This window comes from Crinia signifera, chromosome 7 (assembly GCF_055691185.1).
Source record: "Crinia signifera chromosome 7, ASM5569118v1, whole genome shotgun sequence".
Taxonomy (NCBI): Eukaryota; Metazoa; Chordata; class Amphibia; order Anura; family Myobatrachidae; genus Crinia; species Crinia signifera.
Window position 1 is genome coordinate 107,321,092 of NC_139223.1, and position 15,553 is coordinate 107,336,644.

Genomic DNA, 15,553 nt, shown 5'->3' on the forward strand with positions numbered 1-15,553 from the left:
TTGCCAGTAATGTGAAAAAACCTACAGCAACTGGTGTTCCCATGTGGTCTCCCACCCAAGTACTAACCAGGCCCAACACTGCTTAGCTTCCAAGATCAGACGAGATTGGGCCTATCCAATGTGGTATGGCTGTAGGTGAGATACATGCACTTTTTTGCCCTTTTCTACTTCTATCACCAGGTAAGCTAATAAAAAAGTTTCCTAACTGTTTTGGCTTAATGAAAAAAATCATGTTTTGGTAATGTAAAAATACCTACAGGACATGATATTAGCAGGGGATCTTAAATGAAACTACTAAAGAGGCTCATACACTGTTTAGCTGCCAAAAGCAGTTGGAATTGGGCCTAAACAGTGTGGTAAGTCTTTAGGTGATGGCTATTGTGTCTGTTTGACCTCTTCCAAATGTCTGTACTGGCAATAAAAAGAAAAAGTTTCCAATTTAAATAGCTAGAGAATAAAAACAATTTGCCAGTAATGTTAAAAAACCTACAGCACCAGGTGTTCCCATGTGGTCTCCCACCCAAGTACTAACCAGGCCCAACACTGCTTAGCTTCCAAGATCAGACAAGATTGGGCCTATCCAACGTGGTATGGCTGTAGGTGAGATACATGCTCTTTTTTGCCCTCTTCTCTTCTATCACCAGGTAAGCTAATAAAAAAGCTTCCTAACTGTTTTTGCTTACTGAAAAAAATCATGTGTTGGTAATGTAAAAAGACCTACAGGACATGATATTAGCAGGGGATCTTAAATTAAACTACTAAAGAGGCTCAACACTGTTTAGCTGCCAAAAGCAGTTGGAATTGGGCCTAAACAGTGTGGTAAGTCTTTAGGTGATGGCTATTGTGTCTGTTTGACCTCTTACAAATGTCTCTACAGGCAATAAAAAGAAAAAGTTTCCAATTTAAATAGCTAGAGAATAAAAACAATTTGCCAGTAATGTGAAAAAACCTAAAGCACCTGGTGTTCCCATGAGGTCTCCCACCCAAGTACTAACCAGGCCCAACACTGCTTAGCTTCCAAGATCAGACAAGATTGGGCATATCCAATGTGGTATGGCTGTAGGTGAGATACAGGCACTTTTTTGCCCTCTTCTACTTCTATCACCAGGTAAGCTAATAAAAAAGTTTCGTAACTGTTTTTGCTTACTGAAAAAAATCATGTGTTGGCAATGTAAAAAGACCTACATAACATGATATGAGCAGGGGATCTTAAATTAAACTACTAAAGAGGCTCAACACTGTTTAGCTGCCAAAAGCAGTTGGAATTGGGCCTAAACAGTGTGGTAAGTCTTTAGGTGATGGCTATTGTGTATGTTTGACCTCTTCTAAATGTCTGTGCTGGCAATAAAAAGAAAAAGTTTCCAATTTAAATAGATAGAGAATAAAAACAATTTGCCAGTAATGTGAAAAAACCTACAGCACCTGGTGTTCCCATGTGGTCTCCCACCCAAGTACTAACCAGGCCCAACACTGCTTAGCTTCCAAGATCAGACGAGATTGGGCCTATCCAATGTGGTATGGCTGTAGGTGAGATACATGCACTTTTTTGCCCTCTTCTACTTCTATCACCAGGTAAGCTAATAAAAAAGTTTCCTAACTGTTTTGGCTTAATGAAAAAAATCATGTGTTGGCAATGTAAAAAGACCTACAGGACATGATATTAGCAGGGGATCTTAAATTAAACTACTAAAGAGGCTCAACACTGTTTAGCTGCCAAAAGCAGTTAGAATTGGGCCTAAACAGTGTGGTAAGTCTTTAGGTGATGGCTATTGTGTATGTTTGACCTCTTCTAAATGTCTGTGCTGGCAATAAAAAGAAAAAGTTTCCAATTTAAATAGCTAGAGAATAAAAACAATTTGCCAGTAATGTGAAAAAACCTACAGCACCTGGTGTTCCCATGTGGTCTCCCACCCAAGTACTAACCAGGCCCAACACTGCTTAGCTTCCAAGATCAGACGAGATTGGGCATATCCAATGTGGTATGGCTGTAGGTGAGATACAGGCACTTTTTTGCCCTCTTCTACTTCTATCACCAGGTAAGCTAATAAAAAAGTTTCGTAACTGTTTTTGCTTACTGACAAAAATCATGTGTTGGCAATGTAAAAAGACCTACAGGACATGATATTAGCAGGGGATCTTAAATTAAACTACTAAAGAGGCTCAACACTGTTTAGCTGCCAAAAGCAGTTGGAATTGGGCCTAAACAGTGTGGTAAGTCTTTAGGTGATGGCTATTGTGTATGTTTGACCTCTTCTAAATGTCTGTGCTGGCAATAAAAAGAAAAAGTTTCCAATTTAAATAGATAGAGAATAAAAACAATTTGCCAGTAATGTGGAAAAAACCTACAGCACCAGGTGTTCCCATGTGGTCTCCCACCCAAGTACTAACCAGGCCCAACACTGCTTAGCTTCCAAGATCAGACGAGATTGGGCCTATCCAATGTGGTATGGCTGTTGGTGAGATACATGCTCTTTTTTGCCCTCTTCTCTTCTATCACCAGGTAAGCTAATAAAAAAGCTTCCTAACTGTTTTTGCTTACTGAAAAAAATCATGTGTTGGTAATGTAAAAAGACCTACAGGACATGATATTAGCAGGGGATCTTAAATTAAACTACTAAAGAGGCTCAACACTGTTTAGCTGCCAAAAGCAGTTGGAATTGGGCCTAAACAGTGTGGTAAGTCTTTAGGTGATGGCTATTGTGTCTGTTTGACCTCTTCTAAATGTCTGTGCTGGCAATAAAAAGAAAAAGTTTCCAATTTAAATAGCTAGAGAATAAAAACAATTTGCCAGTAATGTGAAAAAACCTACAGTACCTGGTGTTCCCATGTGGTCTCCCACCCAAGTACTAACCAGGCCCAACACTGCCTAGCTTCCAAGATCAGACGAGATTGGGCATATCCAATGTGGTATGGCTGTAGGTGAGATACAGGCACTTTTTTGCCCTCTTCTACTTCTATCACCAGGTAAGCTAATAAAAAAGTTTCGTAACTGTTTTTGCTTACTGAAAAAAATCATGTGTTGGCAATGTAAAAAGACCTACAGGACATGATTTTACCAGGGGATCTTAAATTAAACTACTAAAGAGGCTCAACACTGTTTAGCTGCCAAAAGCAGTTGGAATTGGGCCTAAACAGTGTGGTAAGTCTTTAGGTGATGGCTATTGTGTATGTTTGACCTCTTCTAAATGTCTGTGCTGGCAATAAAAAGAAAAAGTTTCCAATTTAAATAGATAGAGAATAAAAACAATTTGCCAGTAATGTGAAAAAACCTACAGCAACTGGTGTTCCCATGTGGTCTCCCACCCAAGTACTAACCAGGCCCAACACTGCTTAGCTTCCAAGATCAGACGAGATTGGGCCTATCCAATGTGTTATGGCTGTAGGTGAGATACATGCACTTTTTTGCCCTTTTCTACTTCTATCACCAGGTAAGCTAATAAAAAAGTTTCCTAACTGTTTTGGCTTAATGAAAAAAATCATGTTTTGGTAATGTAAAAATACCTACAGGACATGATATTAGCAGGGGATCTTAAATGAAACTACTAAAGAGGCTCATACACTGTTTAGCTGCCAAAAGCAGTTGGAATTGGGCCTAAACAGTGTGGTAAGTCTTTAGGTGATGGCTATTGTGTCTGTTTGACCTCTTCCAAATGTCTGTACTGGCAATAAAAAGAAAAAGTTTCCAATTTAAATAGCTAGAGAATAAAAACAATTTGCCAGTAATGTGAAAAAACCTACAGCAACTGGTGTTCCCATGTGGTCTCCCACCCAAGTACTAACCAGGCCCAACACTGCTTAGCTTCCAAGATCAGACGAGATTGGGCCTATTCAATGTGGTATGGCTGTAGGTGAGATACATGCTCTTTTTTGCCCTCTTCTCTTCTATCACCAGGTAAGCTAATAAAAAAGCTTCCTAACTGTTTTTGCTTACTGAAAAAAATCATGTGTTGGTAATGTAAAAAGACCTACAGGACATGATATTAGCAGGGGATCTTAAATTAAACTACTAAAGAGGCTCAACACTGTTTAGCTGCCAAAAGCAGTTGGAATTGGGCCTAAACAGGGTGGTAAGTCTTTAGGTGATGGCTATTGTGTCTGTTTGACCTCTTACAAATGTCTCTACAGGCAATAAAAAGAAAAAGTTTCCAATTTAAATAGCTAGAGAATAAAAACAATTTGCCAGTAATGTGAAAAAACCTACAGCACCTGGTGTTCCCATGTGGTCTCCCACCCAAGTACTAACCAGGCCCAACACTGCATAGCTTCCAAGATCAGACGAGATTGGGCATATCCAATGTGGTATGGCTGTAGGTGAGATACAGGCACTTTTTTGCCCTCTTCTACTTCTATCACCAGGTAAGCTAATAAAAAAGTTTCGTAACTGTTTTTGCTTACTGAAAAAAATCATGTGTTGGCAATGTAAAAAGACCTACAGGACATGATATTAGCAGGGGATCTTAAATTAAACTACTAAAGAGGCTCAACACTGTTTAGCTGCCAAAAGCAGTTAGAATTGGGCCTAAACAGTGTGGTAAGTCTTTAGGTGATGGCTATTGTGTATGTTTGACCTCTTCTAAATGTCTGTGCTGGCAATAAAAAGAAAAAGTTTCCAATTTAAATAGATAGAGAATAAAAACAATTTGCCAGTAATGTGAAAAAACCTACAGCACCTGGTGTTCCCATGTGGTCTCCCACCCAAGTACTAACCAGGCCCAACACTGCTTAGCTTCCAAGATCAGACGAGATTGGGCATATCCAATGTGGTATGGCTGTAGGTGAGATACAGGCACTTTTTTGCCCTCTTCTACTTCTATCACCAGGTAAGCTAATAAAAAAGTTTCGTAACTGTTTTTGCTTACTGAAAAAAATCATGTGTTGGCAATGTAAAAAGACCTACAGGACATGATATTAGCAGGGGATCTTAAATTAAACTACTAAAGAGGCTCAACACTGTTTAGCTGCCAAAAGCAGTTGGAATTGGGCCTAAACAGTGTGGTAAGTCTTTAGGTGATGGCTATTGTGTCTGTTTGACCTCTTACAAATGTCTCTACAGGCAATAAAAAGAAAAAGTTTCCAATTTAAATAGCTAGAGAATAAAAACAATTTGCCAGTAATGTGAAAAAACCTACAGCACCTGGTGTTCCCATGTGGTCTCCCACCCAAGTACTAACCAGGCCCAACACTGCTTAGCTTCCAAGATCAGACGAGATTGGGCATATCCAATGTGGTACGGCTGTAGGTGAGATACAGGCACTTTTTTGCCCTCTTCTACTTCTATCACCAGGTAAGCTAATAAAAAAGTTTAGTAACTGTTTTTGCTTACTGAAAAAAATCATGTGTTGGCAATGTAAAAAGACCTACATAACATGATATGAGCAGGGGATCTTAAATTAAACTACTAAAGAGGCTCAACACTGTTTAGCTGCCAAAAGCAGTTGGAATTGGGCCTAAACAGTGTGGTAAGTCTTTAGGTGATGGCTATTGTGTATGTTTGACCTCTTCTAAATGTCTGTGCTGGCAATAAAAAGAAAAAGTTTCCAATTTAAATAGATAGAGAATAAAAACAATTTGCCAGTAATGTGAAAAAACCTACAGCACCTGGTGTTCCCATGTGGTCTCCCACCCAAGTACTAACCAGGCCCAACACTGCTTAGCTTCCAAGATCAGACGAGATTGGGCCTATCCAATGTGGTATGGCTGTAGGTGAGATACATGCACTTTTTTGCCCTCTTCTACTTCTATCACCAGGTAAGCTAATAAAAAAGTTTCCTAACTGTTTTGGCTTAATGAAAAAAATCATGTGTTGGCAATGTAAAAAGACCTACAGGACATGATATTAGCAGGGGATCTTAAATTAAACTACTAAAGAGGCTCAACACTGTTTAGCTGCCAAAAGCAGTTAGAATTGGGCCTAAACAGTGTGGTAAGTCTTTAGGTGATGGCTATTGTGTATGTTTGACCTCTTCTAAATGTCTGTGCTGGCAATAAAAAGAAAAAGTTTCCAATTTAAATAGCTAGAGAATAAAAACAATTTGCCAGTAATGTGAAAAAACCTACAGCACCTGGTGTTCCCATGTGGTCTCCCACCCAAGTACTAACCAGGCCCAACACTGCTTAGCTTCCAAGATCAGACGAGATTGGGCATATCCAATGTGGTATGGCTGTAGGTGAGATACAGGCACTTTTTTGCCCTCTTCTACTTCTATCACCAGGTAAGCTAATAAAAAAGTTTCGTAACTGTTTTTGCTTACTGACAAAAATCATGTGTTGGCAATGTAAAAAGACCTACAGGACATGATATTAGCAGGGGATCTTAAATTAAACTACTAAAGAGGCTCAACACTGTTTAGCTGCCAAAATCAGTTGGAATTGGGCCTAAACAGTGTGGTAAGTCTTTAGGTGATGGCTATTGTGTATGTTTGACCTCTTCTAAATGTCTGTGCTGGCAATAAAAAGAAAAAGTTTCCAATTTAAATAGATAGAGAATAAAAACAATTTGCCAGTAATGTGGAAAAAACCTACAGCACCAGGTGTTCCCATGTGGTCTCCCACCCAAGTACTAACCAGGCCCAACACTGCTTAGCTTCCAAGATCAGACGAGATTGGGCCTATCCAATGTGGTATGGCTGTTGGTGAGATCCATGCTCTTTTTTGCCCTCTTCTCTTCTATCACCAGGTAAGCTAATAAAAAAGCTTCCTAACTGTTTTTGCTTACTGAAAAAAATCATGTGTTGGTAATGTAAAAAGACCTACAGGACATGATATTAGCAGGGGATCTTAAATTAAACTACTAAAGAGGCTCAACACTGTTTAGCTGCCAAAAGCAGTTGGAATTGGGCCTAAACAGTGTGGTAAGTCTTTAGGTGATGGCTATTGTGTCTGTTTGACCTCTTCTAAATGTCTGTGCTGGCAATAAAAAGAAAAAGTTTCCAATTTAAATAGCTAGAGAATAAAAACAATTTGCCAGTAATGTGAAAAAACCTACAGTACCTGGTGTTCCCATGTGGTCTCCCACCCAAGTACTAACCAGGCCCAACACTGCCTAGCTTCCAAGATCAGACGAGATTGGGCATATCCAATGTGGTATGGCTGTAGGTGAGATACAGGCACTTTTTTGCCCTCTTCTACTTCTATCACCAGGTAAGCTAATAAAAAAGTTTCGTAACTGTTTTTGCTTACTGAAAAAAATCATGTGTTGGCAATGTAAAAAGACCTACAGGACATGATTTTACCAGGGGATCTTAAATTAAACTACTAAAGAGGCTCAACACTGTTTAGCTGCCAAAAGCAGTTGGAATTGGGCCTAAACAGTGTGGTAAGTCTTTAGGTGATGGCTATTGTGTATGTTTGACCTCTTCTAAATGTCTGTGCTGGCAATAAAAAGAAAAAGTTTCCAATTTAAATAGATAGAGAATAAAAACAATTTGCCAGTAATGTGAAAAAACCTACAGCAACTGGTGTTCCCATGTGGTCTCCCACCCAAGTACTAACCAGGCCCAACACTGCTTAGCTTCCAAGATCAGACGAGATTGGGCCTATCCAATGTGGTATGGCTGTAGGTGAGATACATGCACTTTTTTGCCCTTTTCTACTTCTATCACCAGGTAAGCTAATAAAAAAGTTTCCTAACTGTTTTGGCTTAATGAAAAAAATCATGTTTTGGTAATGTAAAAATACCTACAGGACATGATATTAGCAGGGGATCTTAAATGAAACTACTAAAGAGGCTCATACACTGTTTAGCTGCCAAAAGCAGTTGGAATTGGGCCTAAACAGTGTGGTAAGTCTTTAGGTGATGGCTATTGTGTCTGTTTGACCTCTTCCAAATGTCTGTACTGGCAATAAAAAGAAAAAGTTTCCAATTTAAATAGCTAGAGAATAAAAACAATTTGCCAGTAATGTGAAAAAACCTACAGCAACTGGTGTTCCCATGTGGTCTCCCACCCAAGTACTAACCAGGCCCAACACTGCTTAGCTTCCAAGATCAGACGAGATTGGGCCTATTCAATGTGGTATGGCTGTAGGTGAGATACATGCTCTTTTTTGCCCTCTTCTCTTCTATCACCAGGTAAGCTAATAAAAAAGCTTCCTAACTGTTTTTACTTACTGAAAAAAATCATGTGTTGGTAATGTAAAAAGACCTACAGGACATGATATTAGCAGGGGATCTTAAATTAAACTACTAAAGAGGCTCAACACTGTTTAGCTGCCAAAAGCAGTTGGAATTGGGCCTAAACAGGGTGGTAAGTCTTTAGGTGATGGCTATTGTGTCTGTTTGACCTCTTACAAATGTCTCTACAGGCAATAAAAAGAAAAAGTTTCCAATTTAAATAGCTAGAGAATAAAAACAATTTGCCAGTAATGTGAAAAAACCTACAGCACCTGGTGTTCCCATGTGGTCTCCCACCCAAGTACTAACCAGGCCCAACACTGCATAGCTTCCAAGATCAGACGAGATTGGGCATATCCAATGTGGTATGGCTGTAGGTGAGATACAGGCACTTTTTTGCCCTCTTCTACTTCTATCACCAGGTAAGCTAATAAAAAAGTTTCGTAACTGTTTTTGCTTACTGAAAAAAATCATGTGTTGGCAATGTAAAAAGACCTACAGGACATGATATTAGCAGGGGATCTTAAATTAAACTACTAAAGAGGCTCAACACTGTTTAGCTGCCAAAAGCAGTTAGAATTGGGCCTAAACAGTGTGGTAAGTCTTTAGGTGATGGCTATTGTGTATGTTTGACCTCTTCTAAATGTCTGTGCTGGCAATAAAAAGAAAAAGTTTCCAATTTAAATAGATAGAGAATAAAAACAATTTGCCAGTAATGTGAAAAAACCTACAGCACCTGGTGTTCCCATGTGGTCTCCCACCCAAGTACTAACCAGGCCCAACACTGCTTAGCTTCCAAGATCAGACGAGATTGGGCATATCCAATGTGGTATGGCTGTAGGTGAGATACAGGCACTTTTTTGCCCTCTTCTACTTCTATCACCAGGTAAGCTAATAAAAAAGTTTCGTAACTGTTTTTGCTTACTGAAAAAAATCATGTGTTGGCAATGTAAAAAGACCTACAGGACATGATATTAGCAGGGGATCTTAAATTAAACTACTAAAGAGGCTCAACACTGTTTAGCTGCCAAAAGCAGTTGGAATTGGGCCTAAACAGTGTGGTAAGTCTTTAGGTGATGGCTATTGTGTCTGTTTGACCTCTTACAAATGTCTCTACAGGCAATAAAAAGAAAAAGTTTCCAATTTAAATAGCTAGAGAATAAAAACAATTTGCCAGTAATGTGAAAAAACCTACAGCACCTGGTGTTCCCATGTGGTCTCCCACCCAAGTACTAACCAGGCCCAACACTGCTTAGCTTCCAAGATCAGACGAGATTGGGCATATCCAATGTGGTACGGCTGTAGGTGAGATACAGGCACTTTTTTGCCCTCTTCTACTTCTATCACCAGGTAAGCTAATAAAAAAGTTTCGTAACTGTTTTTGCTTACTGAAAAAAATCATGTGTTGGCAATGTAAAAAGACCTACAGGACATGATATTAGCAGGGGATCTTAAATTAAACTACTAAAGAGGCTCAACACTGTTTTGCTGCCAAAAGCAGTTAGAATTGGGCCTAAACAGTGTGGTAAGTCTTTAGGTGATGGCTATTGTGTATGTTTGACCTCTTCTAAATGTCTGTGCTGGCAATAAAAAGAAAAAGTTTCCAATTTAAATAGATAGAGAATAAAAACAATTTGCCAGTAATGTGAAAAAACCTACAGCACCTGGTGTTCCCATGTGGTCTCCCACCCAAGTACTAACCAGGCCCAACACTGCATAGCTTCCAAGATCAGACGAGATTGTGCCTATCCAATGTGGTATGGCTGTAGGTGAGATACATGCACTGTTTTGCCCTCTTCTACTTCTATCACCAGGTAAGCTAATAAAAAAGCTTCCTAACTGTTTTTGCTTACTGAAAAAAATCATGTGTTGGTAATGTAAAAAGACCTACAGGACATGATATTAGCAGGGGATCTTAAATGAAACTACTAAAGAGGCTCAACATTGTTTAGCTGCCAAAAGCAGTTGGAATTGGGCCTAAACAGTGTGGTAAGTCTTTAGGTGATGGCTATTGTGTCTGTTTGACCTCTTACAAATGTCTCTACAGGCAATAAAAAGAAAAAGTTTCCAATTTAAATAGCTAGAGAATAAAAACAATTTGCCAGTAATGTGAAAAAACCTACAGCACCTGGTGTTCCCATGTGGTCTCCCACCCAAGTACTAACCAGGCCCAACACTGCTTAGCTTCCAAGATCAGACGAGATTGGGCATATCCAATGTGGTATGGCTGTAGGTGAGATACAGGCACTTTTTTGCCCTCTTCTACTTCTATCACCAGGTAAGCTAATAAAAAAGTTTCGTAACTGTTTTTGCTTACTGAAAAAAATCATGTGTTGGCAATGTAAAAAGACCTACAGGACATGATATTAGCAGGGGATCTTAAATTAAACTACTAAAGAGGCTCAACACTGTTTAGCTGCCAAAAGCAGTTGGAATTGGGCCTAAACAGTGTGGTAAGTCTTTAGGTGATGGCTATTGTGTCTGTTTGACCTCTTACAAATGTCTCTACAGGCAATAAAAAGAAAAAGTTTCCAATTTAAATAGCTAGAGAATAAAAACAATTTGCCAGTAATGTGAAAAAACCTACAGCACCTGGTGTTCCCATGTGGTCTCCCACACAAGTACTAACCAGGCCCAACACTGCTTAGCTTCCAAGATCAGACGAGATTGGGCATATCCAATGTGGTATGGCTGTAGGTGAGATACAGGCACTTTTTTGCCCTCTTCTACTTCTATCACCAGGTAAGCTAATAAAAAAGTTTCGTAACTGTTTTTGCTTACTGAAAAAAATCATGTGTTGGCAATGTAAAAAGACCTACAGGACATGATATTAGCGGGGGATCTTAAATTAAACTACTAAAGAGGCTCATACACTGTTTAGCTGCCAAAAGCAGTTGGAATTGGGCCTAAACAGTGTGGTAAGTCTTTAGGTGATGGCTATTGTGTCTGTTTGACCTCTTCCAAATGTCTGTACTGGCAATAAAAAGAAAAAGTTTCCAATTTAAATAGCTAGAGAATAAAAACAATTTGCCAGTAATGTTAAAAAACCTACAGCACCAGGTGTTCCCATGTGGTCTCCCACCCAAGTACTAACCAGGCCCAACACTGCTTAGCTTCCAAGATCAGACAAGATTGGGCCTATCCAACGTGGTATGGCTGTAGGTGAGATACATGCTCTTTTTTGCCCTCTTCTCTTCTATCACCAGGTAAGCTAATAAAAAAGCTTCCTAACTGTTTTTGCTTACTGAAAAAAATCATGTGTTGGTAATGTAAAAAGACCTACAGGACATGATATTAGCAGGGGATCTTAAATTAAACTACTAAAGAGGCTCAACACTGTTTAGCTGCCAAAAGCAGTTGGAATTGGGCCTAAACAGTGTGGTAAGTCTTTAGGTGATGGCTATTGTGTCTGTTTGACCTCTTACAAATGTCTCTACAGGCAATAAAAAGAAAAAGTTTCCAATTTAAATAGCTAGAGAATAAAAACAATTTGCCAGTAATGTGAAAAAACCTAAAGCACCTGGTGTTCCCATGAGGTCTCCCACCCAAGTACTAACCAGGCCCAACACTGCTTAGCTTCCAAGATCAGACGAGATTGGGCATATCCAATGTGGTATGGCTGTAGGTGAGATACAGGCACTTTTTTGCCCTCTTCTACTTCTATCACCAGGTAAGCTAATAAAAAAGTTTCGTAACTGTTTTTGCTTACTGAAAAAAATCATGTGTTGGCAATGTAAAAAGACCTACATAACATGATATTAGCAGGGGATCTTAAATTAAACTACTAAAGAGGCTCAACACTGTTTAGCTGCCAAAAGCAGTTGGAATTGGGCCTAAACAGTGTGGTAAGTCTTTAGGTGATGGCTATTGTGTATGTTTGACCTCTTCTAAATGTCTGTGCTGGCAATAAAAAGAAAAAGTTTCCAATTTAAATAGATAGAGAATAAAAACAATTTGCCAGTAATGTGAAAAAACCTACAGCACCTGGTGTTCCCATGTGGTCTCCCACCCAAGTAATAACCAGGCCCAACACTGCTTAGCTTCCAAGATCAGACGAGATTGGGCCTATCCAATGTGGTATGGCTGTAGGTGAGATACATGCTCTTTTTTGCCCTCTTCTCTTCTATCACGAGGTAAGCTAATAAAAAAGCTTCCTAACTGTTTTTGCTTACTGAAAAAAATCATGTGTTGGTAATGTAAAAAGACCTACAGGACATGATATTAGCAGGGGATCTTAAATTAAACTACTAAAGAGGCTCAACACTGTTTAGCTGCCAAAAGCAGTTGGAATTGGGCCTAAACAGTGTGGTAAGTCTTTAGGTGATGGCTATTGTGTCTGTTTGACCTCTTACAAATGTCTCTACAGGCAATAAAAAGAAAAAGTTTCCAATTTAAATAGCTAGAGAATAAAAACAATTTGCCAGTAATGTGAAAAAACCTACAGCACCTGGTGTTCCCATGTGGTCTCCCACCCAAGTACTAACCAGGCCCAACACTGCTTAGCTTCCAAGATCAGACGAGATTGGGCATATCCAATGTGGTATGGCTGTAGGTGAGATACAGGCACTTTTTTGCCCTCTTCTACTTCTATCACCAGGTAAGCTAATAAAAAAGTTTCGTAACTGTTTTTGCTTACTGACAAAAATCATGTGTTGGCAATGTAAAAAGACCTACAGGACATGATATTAGCAGGGGATCTTAAATTAAACTACTAAAGAGGCTCAACACTGTTTAGCTGCCAAAAGCAGTTGGAATTGGGCCTAAACAGTGTGGTAAGTCTTTAGGTGATGGCTATTGTGTATGTTTGACCTCTTCTAAATGTCTGTGCTGGCAATAAAAAGAAAAAGTTTCCAATTTAAATAGATAGAGAATAAAAACAATTTGCCAGTAATGTGGAAAAAACCTACAGCACCAGGTGTTCCCATGTGGTCTCCCACCCAAGTACTAACCAGGCCCAACACTGCTTAGCTTCCAAGATCAGACGAGATTGGGCCTATCCAATGTGGTATGGCTGTAGGTGAGATACATGCTCTTTTTTGCCCTCTTCTCTTCTATCACCAGGTAAGCTAATAAAAAAGCTTCCTAACTGTTTTTGCTTACTGAAAAAAATCATGTGTTGGTAATGTAAAAAGACCTACAGGACATGATATTAGCAGGGGATCTTAAATTAAACTACTAAAGAGGCTCAACACTGTTTAGCTGCCAAAAGCAGTTGGAATTGGGCATAAACAGTGTGGTAAGTCTTTAGGTGATGGCTATTGTGTCTGTTTGACCTCTTCTAAATGTCTGTGCTGGCAATAAAAAGAAAAAGTTTCCAATTTAAATAGCTAGAGAATAAAAACAATTTGCCAGTAATGTGAAAAAACCTACAGTACCTGGTGTTCCCATGTGGTCTCCCACCCAAGTACTAACCAGGCCCAACACTGCCTAGCTTCCAAGATCAGACGAGATTGGGCATATCCAATGTGGTATGGCTGTAGGTGAGATACAGGCACTTTTTTGCCCTCTTCTACTTCTATCACCAGGTAAGCTAATAAAAAAGTTTCGTAACTGTTTTTGCTTACTGAAAAAAAATCATGTGTTGGCAATGTAAAAAGACCTACAGGACATGATTTTACCAGGGGATCTTAAATTAAACTACTAAAGAGGCTCAACACTGTTTAGCTGCCAAAAGCAGTTGGAATTGGGCCTAAACAGTGTGGTAAGTCTTTAGGTGATGGCTATTGTGTATGTTTGACCTCTTCTAAATGTCTGTGCTGGCAATAAAAAGAAAAAGTTTCCAATTTAAATAGATAGAGAATAAAAACAATTTGCCAGTAATGTGAAAAAACCTACAGCAACTGGTGTTCCCATGTGGTCTCCCACCCAAGTACTAACCAGGCCCAACACTGCTTAGCTTCCAAGATCAGACGAGATTGGGCCTATCCAATGTGGTATGGCTGTAGGTGAGATACATGCACTTTTTTGCCCTTTTCTACTTCTATCACCAGGTAAGCTAATAAAAAAGTTTCCTTACTGTTTTGGCTTAATGAAAAAAATCATGTTTTGGTAATGTAAAAATACCTACAGGACATGATATTAGCAGGGGATCTTAAATGAAACTACTAAAGAGGCTCATACACTGTTTAGCTGCCAAAAGCAGTTGGAATTGGGCCTAAACAGTGTGGTAAGTCTTTAGGTGATGGCTATTGTGTCTGTTTGACCTCTTCCAAATGTCTGTACTGGCAATAAAAAGAAAAAGTTTCCAATTTAAATAGCTAGAGAATAAAAACAATTTGCCAGTAATGTGAAAAAACCTACAGCAACTGGTGTTCCCATGTGGTCTCCCACCCAAGTACTAACCAGGCCCAACACTGCTTAGCTTCCAAGATCAGACGAGATTGGGCCTATCCAATGTGGTATGGCTGTAGGTGAGATACATGCTCTTTTTTGCCCTCTTCTCTTCTATCACCAGGTAAGCTAATAAAAAAGCTTCCTAACTGTTTTTGCTTACTGAAAAAAATCATGTGTTGGTAATGTAAAAAGACCTACAGGACATGATATTAGCAGGGGATCTTAAATTAAACTACTAAAGAGGCTCAACACTGTTTAGCTGCCAAAAGCAGTTGGAATTGGGCCTAAACAGGGTGGTAAGTCTTTAGGTGATGGCTATTGTGTCTGTTTGACCTCTTACAAATGTCTCTACAGGCAATAAAAAGAAAAAGTTTCCAATTTAAATAGATAGAGAATAAAAACAATTTGCCAGTAATGTGAAAAAACCTACAGCACCTGGTGTTCCCATGTGGTCTCCCACCCAAGTACTAACCAGGCCCAACACTGCTTAGCTTCCAAGATCAGACGAGATTGGGCATATCCAATGTGGTATGGCTGTAGGTGAGATACAGGCACTTTTTTGCCCTCTTCTACTTCTATCACCAGGTAAGCTAATAAAAAAGTTTCGTAACTGTTTTTGCTTACTGAAAAAAATCATGTGTTGGCAATGTAAAAAGACCTACAGGACATGATATTAGCAGGGGATCTTAAATTAAACTACTAAAGAGGCTCAACACTGTTTAGCTGCCAAAAGCAGTTAGAATTGGGCCTAAACAGTGTGGTAAGTCTTTAGGTGATCGCTATTGTGTATGTTTGACCTCTTCTAAATGTCTGTGCTGGCAATAAAAAGAAAAAGTTTCCAATTTAAATAGATAGAGAATAAAAACAATTTGCCAGTAATGTGAAAAAACCTACAGCACCTGGTGTTCCCATGTGGTCTCCCACCCAAGTACTAACCAGGCCCAACACTGCTTAGCTTCCAAGATCAGACGAGATTGGGCCTATCCAATGTGGTATGGCTGTAGGTGAGATACATGCACTGTTTTGCCCTCTTCTACTTCTATCACCAGGTAAGCTAATAAAAAAGCTTCCTAACTGTTTTTGCTTACTGAAAAAAATCATGTGTTGGTA

At 39.3% G+C, this 15,553-nt stretch overlaps 32 non-coding genes and 2 pseudogenes across 32 annotated transcripts; all 34 read right to left on the reverse strand.

Moving 5' to 3' along the window:
- Positions 1 to 18: 18 nt before the first annotated feature.
- On the reverse strand, positions 19 to 137 carry LOC146024145 (5S ribosomal RNA). Its single transcript, XR_014453536.1, has one exon. It is a non-coding gene; the product is annotated as a 5S ribosomal RNA (ribosomal RNA).
- A 346-nt stretch (positions 138 to 483) lies between these two features.
- On the reverse strand, positions 484 to 602 carry LOC146024104 (5S ribosomal RNA). The gene has a single exon (XR_014453497.1). It is a non-coding gene; the product is annotated as a 5S ribosomal RNA (ribosomal RNA).
- A 344-nt stretch (positions 603 to 946) lies between these two features.
- LOC146024200 (5S ribosomal RNA) lies at positions 947 to 1,065 on the reverse strand. The gene has a single exon (XR_014453589.1). It is a non-coding gene; the product is annotated as a 5S ribosomal RNA (ribosomal RNA).
- Positions 1,066 to 1,410: 345 nt separating this feature from the next.
- On the reverse strand, positions 1,411 to 1,529 carry LOC146022080 (5S ribosomal RNA). Its single transcript, XR_014451548.1, has one exon. It is a non-coding gene; the product is annotated as a 5S ribosomal RNA (ribosomal RNA).
- A 345-nt stretch (positions 1,530 to 1,874) lies between these two features.
- Positions 1,875 to 1,993, reverse strand: LOC146024307 (5S ribosomal RNA). The gene has a single exon (XR_014453692.1). It is a non-coding gene; the product is annotated as a 5S ribosomal RNA (ribosomal RNA).
- A 346-nt stretch (positions 1,994 to 2,339) lies between these two features.
- Positions 2,340 to 2,458, reverse strand: LOC146023315 (5S ribosomal RNA). Its single transcript, XR_014452737.1, has one exon. It is a non-coding gene; the product is annotated as a 5S ribosomal RNA (ribosomal RNA).
- A 344-nt stretch (positions 2,459 to 2,802) lies between these two features.
- LOC146023795 (5S ribosomal RNA) lies at positions 2,803 to 2,921 on the reverse strand. Its single transcript, XR_014453200.1, has one exon. It is a non-coding gene; the product is annotated as a 5S ribosomal RNA (ribosomal RNA).
- A 345-nt stretch (positions 2,922 to 3,266) lies between these two features.
- LOC146024951 (5S ribosomal RNA) lies at positions 3,267 to 3,385 on the reverse strand (annotated as a pseudogene).
- Positions 3,386 to 3,731: 346 nt separating this feature from the next.
- Positions 3,732 to 3,850, reverse strand: LOC146024118 (5S ribosomal RNA). Its single transcript, XR_014453510.1, has one exon. It is a non-coding gene; the product is annotated as a 5S ribosomal RNA (ribosomal RNA).
- A 344-nt stretch (positions 3,851 to 4,194) lies between these two features.
- On the reverse strand, positions 4,195 to 4,313 carry LOC146023020 (5S ribosomal RNA). The gene has a single exon (XR_014452452.1). It is a non-coding gene; the product is annotated as a 5S ribosomal RNA (ribosomal RNA).
- Positions 4,314 to 4,658: 345 nt separating this feature from the next.
- On the reverse strand, positions 4,659 to 4,777 carry LOC146024318 (5S ribosomal RNA). Its single transcript, XR_014453703.1, has one exon. It is a non-coding gene; the product is annotated as a 5S ribosomal RNA (ribosomal RNA).
- Positions 4,778 to 5,122: 345 nt separating this feature from the next.
- On the reverse strand, positions 5,123 to 5,241 carry LOC146021704 (5S ribosomal RNA). Its single transcript, XR_014451181.1, has one exon. It is a non-coding gene; the product is annotated as a 5S ribosomal RNA (ribosomal RNA).
- Positions 5,242 to 5,586: 345 nt separating this feature from the next.
- LOC146022081 (5S ribosomal RNA) lies at positions 5,587 to 5,705 on the reverse strand. Its single transcript, XR_014451549.1, has one exon. It is a non-coding gene; the product is annotated as a 5S ribosomal RNA (ribosomal RNA).
- A 345-nt stretch (positions 5,706 to 6,050) lies between these two features.
- Positions 6,051 to 6,169, reverse strand: LOC146024329 (5S ribosomal RNA). Its single transcript, XR_014453714.1, has one exon. It is a non-coding gene; the product is annotated as a 5S ribosomal RNA (ribosomal RNA).
- Positions 6,170 to 6,515: 346 nt separating this feature from the next.
- On the reverse strand, positions 6,516 to 6,634 carry LOC146023316 (5S ribosomal RNA). Its single transcript, XR_014452738.1, has one exon. It is a non-coding gene; the product is annotated as a 5S ribosomal RNA (ribosomal RNA).
- A 344-nt stretch (positions 6,635 to 6,978) lies between these two features.
- Positions 6,979 to 7,097, reverse strand: LOC146023796 (5S ribosomal RNA). The gene has a single exon (XR_014453201.1). It is a non-coding gene; the product is annotated as a 5S ribosomal RNA (ribosomal RNA).
- A 345-nt stretch (positions 7,098 to 7,442) lies between these two features.
- Positions 7,443 to 7,561, reverse strand: LOC146024147 (5S ribosomal RNA). Its single transcript, XR_014453538.1, has one exon. It is a non-coding gene; the product is annotated as a 5S ribosomal RNA (ribosomal RNA).
- Positions 7,562 to 7,907: 346 nt separating this feature from the next.
- LOC146024119 (5S ribosomal RNA) lies at positions 7,908 to 8,026 on the reverse strand. The gene has a single exon (XR_014453511.1). It is a non-coding gene; the product is annotated as a 5S ribosomal RNA (ribosomal RNA).
- Positions 8,027 to 8,370: 344 nt separating this feature from the next.
- Positions 8,371 to 8,489, reverse strand: LOC146023021 (5S ribosomal RNA). The gene has a single exon (XR_014452453.1). It is a non-coding gene; the product is annotated as a 5S ribosomal RNA (ribosomal RNA).
- Positions 8,490 to 8,834: 345 nt separating this feature from the next.
- On the reverse strand, positions 8,835 to 8,953 carry LOC146024340 (5S ribosomal RNA). Its single transcript, XR_014453725.1, has one exon. It is a non-coding gene; the product is annotated as a 5S ribosomal RNA (ribosomal RNA).
- Positions 8,954 to 9,298: 345 nt separating this feature from the next.
- LOC146021705 (5S ribosomal RNA) lies at positions 9,299 to 9,417 on the reverse strand. The gene has a single exon (XR_014451182.1). It is a non-coding gene; the product is annotated as a 5S ribosomal RNA (ribosomal RNA).
- Positions 9,418 to 9,762: 345 nt separating this feature from the next.
- On the reverse strand, positions 9,763 to 9,881 carry LOC146024735 (5S ribosomal RNA; annotated as a pseudogene).
- A 345-nt stretch (positions 9,882 to 10,226) lies between these two features.
- Positions 10,227 to 10,345, reverse strand: LOC146024352 (5S ribosomal RNA). The gene has a single exon (XR_014453736.1). It is a non-coding gene; the product is annotated as a 5S ribosomal RNA (ribosomal RNA).
- A 345-nt stretch (positions 10,346 to 10,690) lies between these two features.
- Positions 10,691 to 10,809, reverse strand: LOC146021647 (5S ribosomal RNA). The gene has a single exon (XR_014451125.1). It is a non-coding gene; the product is annotated as a 5S ribosomal RNA (ribosomal RNA).
- Positions 10,810 to 11,155: 346 nt separating this feature from the next.
- Positions 11,156 to 11,274, reverse strand: LOC146024105 (5S ribosomal RNA). The gene has a single exon (XR_014453498.1). It is a non-coding gene; the product is annotated as a 5S ribosomal RNA (ribosomal RNA).
- Positions 11,275 to 11,618: 344 nt separating this feature from the next.
- On the reverse strand, positions 11,619 to 11,737 carry LOC146023035 (5S ribosomal RNA). The gene has a single exon (XR_014452466.1). It is a non-coding gene; the product is annotated as a 5S ribosomal RNA (ribosomal RNA).
- A 345-nt stretch (positions 11,738 to 12,082) lies between these two features.
- Positions 12,083 to 12,201, reverse strand: LOC146023845 (5S ribosomal RNA). Its single transcript, XR_014453248.1, has one exon. It is a non-coding gene; the product is annotated as a 5S ribosomal RNA (ribosomal RNA).
- A 344-nt stretch (positions 12,202 to 12,545) lies between these two features.
- Positions 12,546 to 12,664, reverse strand: LOC146024364 (5S ribosomal RNA). The gene has a single exon (XR_014453748.1). It is a non-coding gene; the product is annotated as a 5S ribosomal RNA (ribosomal RNA).
- A 346-nt stretch (positions 12,665 to 13,010) lies between these two features.
- Positions 13,011 to 13,129, reverse strand: LOC146022396 (5S ribosomal RNA). Its single transcript, XR_014451854.1, has one exon. It is a non-coding gene; the product is annotated as a 5S ribosomal RNA (ribosomal RNA).
- A 344-nt stretch (positions 13,130 to 13,473) lies between these two features.
- Positions 13,474 to 13,592, reverse strand: LOC146023798 (5S ribosomal RNA). Its single transcript, XR_014453202.1, has one exon. It is a non-coding gene; the product is annotated as a 5S ribosomal RNA (ribosomal RNA).
- A 346-nt stretch (positions 13,593 to 13,938) lies between these two features.
- LOC146024148 (5S ribosomal RNA) lies at positions 13,939 to 14,057 on the reverse strand. The gene has a single exon (XR_014453539.1). It is a non-coding gene; the product is annotated as a 5S ribosomal RNA (ribosomal RNA).
- Positions 14,058 to 14,403: 346 nt separating this feature from the next.
- LOC146024149 (5S ribosomal RNA) lies at positions 14,404 to 14,522 on the reverse strand. Its single transcript, XR_014453540.1, has one exon. It is a non-coding gene; the product is annotated as a 5S ribosomal RNA (ribosomal RNA).
- A 344-nt stretch (positions 14,523 to 14,866) lies between these two features.
- On the reverse strand, positions 14,867 to 14,985 carry LOC146024375 (5S ribosomal RNA). The gene has a single exon (XR_014453759.1). It is a non-coding gene; the product is annotated as a 5S ribosomal RNA (ribosomal RNA).
- Positions 14,986 to 15,330: 345 nt separating this feature from the next.
- LOC146022082 (5S ribosomal RNA) lies at positions 15,331 to 15,449 on the reverse strand. Its single transcript, XR_014451550.1, has one exon. It is a non-coding gene; the product is annotated as a 5S ribosomal RNA (ribosomal RNA).
- Positions 15,450 to 15,553: the final 104 nt, after the last annotated feature.